Here is a 7,518-nt window from a genome sequence, read left to right as displayed (position 1 = left end):
GCAGCAGTTAGAACTGGACATGGAACAACAGACTGGTTCCAAATAGGAAAAGGAGTACGTCAAGGCTGTATTTAACTTCTATGCAGAGTACATCATAAGAAACGCTGGGCTGGAGGAAGCACAAGCTGGAATCAAGGTTGCCAGGAGAAATATCAATAACCTCAGATATGCAGATGACACCACCCTTATGACAGAAAGTGAAGAACTGAAGAGCCTCTTGATGAAAGTGAAAGAGGACAGTGAAAAAGTTGGCTTAAAGCTCAACATTCAGAAAACTAAGATCATGGCATCCGGTCCCATCACTTCACGGCAAATAGATGGGGAAACAGTGGAAACAGTGGCTAACTTTATTTTTTGGGGGCTCCAAAATCAATGCAGATGGTAATTGCAGCCATGAAATTAAAAGACACTTACTCCTTGGAAGGAAAGTTATGACCAATCTAGATAGCATATAGAAAAGCAGAGACATTACTTTGCCAACAAAGGTCCGTCTAATCAAGGCTATGGTTTTCCCAGCGGTCATGTATGGATGTGAGAGTTGGACTATAAAGAAAGCTGAGCACTGAAGAATTGATGCTTTTGAACTGTGTTGTTGGAGAAGACTCTTGAGAGTCCATTGAACTGCAAGGAGATCCAACTAGTCCATCCTAAAGGAGATCAGTCCTGGGTGTTCATTGGAAGGTCTGACGCTGAAGCTGAAACTCCAGTACTTTGGCCACCTCATGCGAAGAACTGACTCATTTGCAAAAACCCTGATGCTGGGAAAGATTGAGGGCAGGAGGAGAAGGGGACGACAGAGGATGCGATGGTTGGATGGCATCACTGACTCATTGGACATGGGTTTGGGTCGACTCCCGGAGTTTGTGATGGACAAGGATGCCTGGCATGCTGCGATTCATGGGGTCGGAAAGAGTCAGACATGACTGAGCAACTGAACTGAACTGATATGGAATATGGGTACAATAAATGTATAAGAGATATTACCTAACCTGGTGGTGTGTATGCCTTTGACTCAAGTAATTATCTTAGCAAAGTAACAACATAAGCTAAACATTTCCTAATGCTTTGAAGATATAAAAAAGAGAATACATTCAGATATATATATATTTTAAATATTTATTTTTATATCTCATTATAGAGCAAAGCAGCTATCAGACATTAAAATATATCTGAAATCAATATCTTTTAAATAAGGATGATAACTGTACCTTGTCATAGTTGATTTTAAGATTAAATCAGTCACATTAAACAATATATTAAATAACACATACACATGCACATATGCACACATGAGGAGCAAAACTTGGCATATAGTAAATACTCAAAAACAGTGATTATTGTTCTTACTATTATTTATATAATTAGTATATCAATATTTCTATCAGTATATTAGTATTTCTATAATCAATATATTATTTCTTTATAATTTAAACATGCATTTAGCAATTATATTCTAAGTAAGCTAAGAGGACTTTCCTGTTGGCTCAGATTGTAAAGTGTCTGCCTACAATGCAGGAGACCTGGGTTTGATCCCTGGGAAGATCCCCTGGAGAAAGAAATGGCAACCCACTCCAGTACTCTTGACTGGAAAATCCCATGGATAGAGGAGCCTGGTAGTCTACAACCCATGGGGTTTCAAAGAGTCAGACAGGACTCAGCGACTTCACTAACTTCACTAAGCTGAGAGAGAGAGAGAATCTCCAGGTTATTAGAGAAGATGACCATGAAAATAAAAGCAAATTTCAATGCAATGAGTCAGAAGTATATTGGCACTCACTACTTATTAAAATTGATCCAGGAGGTTCTCTGGGAATGATTCTAAATCAACATATTGAATGAGAATGTGTGGGTTGGCTTCCTCACACATTCACACACATACAGGAATATGTGAGAAAGTAAAACAATGCTTTTTATTCTGAAATCAAATCGCTGACCTGTTCATCATTTCATTTGATAATAGTCAGGGGTGGTGTCATTATGCACTTCTTGCCCTTCAGACTTTTCAGAGCACTGCATTATGTCCCAAGGAGTTAACACTGGGTGATCTTACTTCTACCTCTTTTTGCTGCCTCTCCAGCAACGCTGAGACTCCCAAGTAAGCCCCCTGAAACAAAGTGGTAGCACCGTGTATAAGTGCCTCAGTCAGAAATCAGAAAATTATTCTAACTTCTCTTTATGTCTTCCATCTTTCTTGTGTGAATCACCATCTCCTATTTTATGTAAATCCTCTCACACATTATTCCTTCTCATGGGCTGCATATCTTATATGGCCATGGTGGTTCTAAGGCAGCAATTCTACTCTTCTCTTTTAATTAAATAGACCTGTACAGGTTTAGCACCACCAACATAATATTGCAAACTTTTTAACTCTCCTTAAGTCCAGTGAAGTGTGGCCAGTTAAGTAAAATTTTGACATCATAAGAGTGTTTGAACTGGAGACATGTACCTTTCTTGTTTCTTCATCCTGCTAGTTAGAATGTGAATGTGATGATGCTTGGTTCTGCAGTCTTCCTGAATAGTTGTACAGGAAACAAAGTCTAGTCAATCAAGAGCACAGAGCTGTGGGTCATCGTGCAATTTACTATTGATCATGGAAATATGAGGGTATTAATGTGAAATAACTGACCAAACTATTGAATAAATTGCTCTGGGAAGGGAAAATGCAGAAGGGTACTCTGTGGTAATTGTTATCTTTAAAATTCCTACCAGATCATAAACTTTGGACATAATCATAGTGTAATTCTAGTATGTTTGATTCAAAACTCTTAGCATTTACTTTATGAGATAGAAATTGAAATTATTATAATATCTTAATGAACATTAATTTTCTGCCTCCAACTATACACACCCACATCAATATATTTTGCCCTAGATCAAGTTATTCTTTCTGGAACACCATTTGAAGAAGTTAAACAACCTATTGGTTTACATTTTGTGACAGAGAGAAAGAAAGGAAGGAAGGAAGGAAAAACTTAAGGAAGGAAAAAGGAAGAGAGAAAGAAAGAGAAAGAAAAAATAAAATTTCTTGTCTTTAGTTCCGATTTCCCATAAAGCTGAATTACTTATATTTATACAACATAGGTATTTTGCACTTTTGCCCACACCCATATTCTTTCTTCCACAAAATATTTCATTTCAAAGGGCTTTGTGACATTTCACTCTCTAAATCTTTTGTGTGTGTGTGTGTGTGTGGAGACTTCCTTGCCCTCTTTAAATCTTTCTTGCTTGCTCCTCTTTCTTACTCAGAAACAGACAACACTGTCAGGATACTATGTTTGAGCCATAGCTTTACTGTCTAAGTTTATTTGTACTCTTTGCATACTGAACATAATCTATGTATCCTTCTTATCCTGGTCCCTGACGTCTCTCATGGCCCACATCTTACCCCATTCCACTTTACCAGTTTCATAGCACCCAGAACAGGAAATTCTTGGTGAGTCTTTTCACATCTAACACATTAGCCTCACTGGTGCCTCAGAAGCGACCATCAGCTCCCTTCCAGATGGTGCCTCATCTTTGCTCACACCATTCAGCAGTATGTTTCAATATCATCTCTTCCAGAGTGACTCAGAGACATAGAATGATATCTCAATCCAGGCATTTGCTACAAAATAGCTGAGGGTTTATAGGGAGATGGAGGACAGATTTGGGAGAAGCAAGGAGAAACAGGGAGGACATGAATCACCTTGAGTCTTGTAGTTTGTGGTTTCTGAGAAGGAAAACAGCTAACCTTTGATAAGGCAGCATAGAAAATCATATCTCTATGGGACAGTCAAAGAAGGAAACATGATGAAATACTTTGTGTGCAGGGGAGGTGGGGTCATTGAGACTGAGCAGGTTTTCCCAAGAAGAGTTGGTATAGGATAAACAGTTGATGAAGAAGGGGGGCTACTACCTTCTCTGATCCCTTCCCCATCAATCCCTCTTTTCCTGTATATGGCCTGTCACTTACACTAGGTAGAAGCTCCAGGACAGGTCAGTTGGATGAACATCACTTGGTGCTGCATTGAAAGTCTCCTGGGAGTTTGGGTGTCAATAGATAAACCTGATTATTCCACAGACTGCCTATTTTAGGGAGCAGACTGAAAAGATGAACTCACATCCCCTAAGTGATTCTGCTTATTTTTATCAGACTCATGAGTCAATTAAAGGATCACCAAATAAACTGACTATATAAAGGAATGGAGCAAAAAAAATTCAGTCAATATATTAGCTTTACAAATAATTATTTTGGCAGCTAAAACTTGTTCAGCATTTTCAAATTTCAGGCAAGATTTCAATCATTTTGAATTTATTAACATGTTATAATTATTATTTAATCATCACAAACTGATTGGGGCCCAAAAGCATTAAACAACATTTCCAAGGTTATGCAGATTAATCAAAAATACTCAAATTATCTAATTCATGCAGCTCCCTGTACATAAGAAAGCACACAAATCAGTAACCTGGGGTGTCACTATTTTGTGATTATCACTAATCATTTAATGCTTCACTTCATGTATCTCCCAGCAAAAAAAAAAGAAGAAGAAAAAAAAAAAAAAAACCAGAAAAATCCTACCTTATCTATTTGGTGTAGTTCCTAAGAGTTATCTGAGAGGCTGATATCCCAGTGTACTGGGAGATCTAACCTCATAAGGCCCCTGAAGAGATCTAAACTCCCAACTATGTGCACTATTATTTCTGTTGATAATAACTAAAATTGAACCTTCTTCATGATGTTTGATAGTAATTAAAACAAGAGAATAAAAGTGAAATGTAAATCAAATTGAATTCACAATCTAATTAATGAATAAAATATACTTATTTATTGATATTATAATAGTTATTTTATCTAAACTGCATTTTCTCCATCTCAATGAGGTTTTAACAAATCCATTTCATGTGTCTTAGGGTCTATTAAATAAAATATTCACTGAAATTATCCTTTGGTCAAGAATGGCTAAGTTTAGGGGAAATAAACAAGGCTTAAAGTACTATTAAATGTCTGGATTCCATTAGAGAATCTGAAACATGACATTCAGGACCAAGACAAATTCACCAACAAGCCTGTCTTCTAAATCTCTAGGAGCCACCTACAATTTGAAACCTCAAAAATGGTTTTGTCCCATATTATCTTTGATATTGCCTTTTTTAGATCATACTTCTCTTTAATTCATGTGAGATAGAGAAAACAATTCTGACAAAAATGTTAGTCACAAAAAGTAAAATGTTGTGAAAAGAAGGACTGAGATCATCAATACTGACAAAAGCTCATTTAAACATGTCATTTTAAACTATTTTGTTATAGTTTATATTTAATTGCTTTGTTTGTGGACAGCAAATACACACATGCATATATAAATATAAACATATATATATATATGAGAGAGAGAAATGTACTGTTGCTGTTATTCAGTCAGTAGGTCGTATCTGACTCTTTGCAGCTGCATGGACTACAGCACACGAGGCTTCCCTCTCTTTCACCATCTCCCAGTGTTTGCTCAAACTCATGTCCATTGAGTTGATGATGCCATCCAACTATCTCATCCTCTGTTGCCCCCTTCTCATGCTACCTTCCATCTTTCCCAGCAACAGGATCTTTTCTAATGAGTCGCCTCTTCACATCAGGTGGCCAAAGTATTGGAGCTTCAGCATTAGTCCTTCCAATAAATATTCAGTGTTGATTTTATTTAGGATAGACTGGTTTGATCTCCTTGCTGTTAAGGGATTCTCAAGAGTCTTTTCCAGCACCACAATTTTAAAGAATCAATCCTATGACGTTCAGCCTTCTTTATGGTCTAACTTACACATCCACACATGACTATTGGAAAAACCATAGTTTTGACTATAAGCACCTTTTTTGGTAAAGTAATGTATCTGTTTTTTAATATTCTGTCTAGGTTTGTCATATCTTTTCCTACAAGGAGCAAGGGTCTTTTAATTTTGTGGCTGCAGTCACTATCGGCAGGGATTTTGGATCCCAAGAAAATAAAATCTGACAGTGTTTCCATTTTTCCCATCTATTTGCCAAGAGGTGATGGGGCCAGATGCCACAATATTAGTTTTTATTTGCAATTATTTGCTTTGTAAAATCAATGGCTTCTTTAAATATACCAAATATCTTGGCTGAAAATTATTGTAAGTATATAGTTGGAACATAAAGAAGGCCATGTGACAAAGAATCATTTCTTTTGAATTGTGGTGCTGGAGAAGACTTTTGAGAGCCCCGTGGACTCCAAGGAGATCAAACCAATTAATACTAAGGGAAATCCACCCTGAATGTTTATTGGAAGGACTGATGTTGAAGCCAAAGCTCCAATACTTTAACCACCTGATGGGAAGACCTGACTCGTTTGAAAAGATCCCAATGTTGGGAATGATTGAAGGCAAAAGGTGAAGAGCATGGTAGAGGATGAGATGGTTAGACTGCATCACTTGACTCAGTGGACATGAATTTGAGCAAACTTTAGGAGATAGTGAAGGACAGGGGAGCCTGTGTGCTGCAGTCCATGAGCTGCATATAATCACACACACAAAAATGATCAATTGCAGCTTTATTCACAAGAGTTCCAGACTGAAAAAAACTCAAAATTTGGACACAACTTAGCAACTGAACAACAACATCAACTCATTTAGCAGGAGAAGGTAAGAAATATACCATAAACACCCAAATATTAAATTTTTGTGTGACCAATTTTTCCTTCATCTTTGGGCACAGAGTACCTACTAGAAAAATGTTTCAAATTTTCAATGGCTTGATTCCATCAGTAGAATGAAAGTATTTTGTTGTAATGAATAATTAAAATACACAAACAAATATACTTTCAAGCCTAATGGAAGTGGTGGAAGAGATTCCTTATAAACATATCCAGTTTAAATATAAAATATTCAATACTGAAGAATTAACTGAAAGCCAAAATGTCAGAAAATATAAAATATAAGTGATCCAATATAATTTTATTAAAAAATTCCATATATTCCCATGAATATTTTGTGTTGTCTATCAGTAAACAACCGAGTTCTGTTTACTTTAGAAGTATCTGTATGTTTCTTATTTGTTTATTTTCAAAGTATAAACAGATCATTCACAAAGGAAGATATAAAAATAAGTAATAAAGTAATAGAAAAGACCAGAGCATCATTACACATCAAATGAAACACAAATTAAGACCAAATGAGTGACTACATTAAATAGAATAGACCAGATGAAGAGGGATAGTAACAGCCACAATTGTTACCAATTTGAAGCAACTGCTACTCATGTGCTTTTTGGTGGGAGTTTAAAATCAAATATCCACTTTAAAAATAGATTAGTAAAAAATTAATCACGCATCTACCAAAAATAAAAAATAAAAACATGATTATACACACACAAAACTGATTATTAGCAGCTTTAGTACAACAGTTCAGGCTGAAAAAACAAACAAAAAAGATGTCTATCAACAAAATGGTGTGTAAATAAATTATTATATATATTCTGACAAGAAGCAAGTTAAAGAAAAAAAATTACTGATATAGGTAAAAATATGATAGATT

Source organism: Bison bison, unplaced genomic scaffold (assembly GCF_000754665.1).
Source record: "Bison bison bison isolate TAMUID 2011002044 unplaced genomic scaffold, Bison_UMD1.0 scf7180017860859, whole genome shotgun sequence".
NCBI classification, from domain to species: domain Eukaryota; kingdom Metazoa; phylum Chordata; class Mammalia; order Artiodactyla; family Bovidae; genus Bison; species Bison bison.
The sequence above is the reverse complement of the archived record's forward strand: the minus strand, read 5'-3'. Positions refer to the sequence as shown.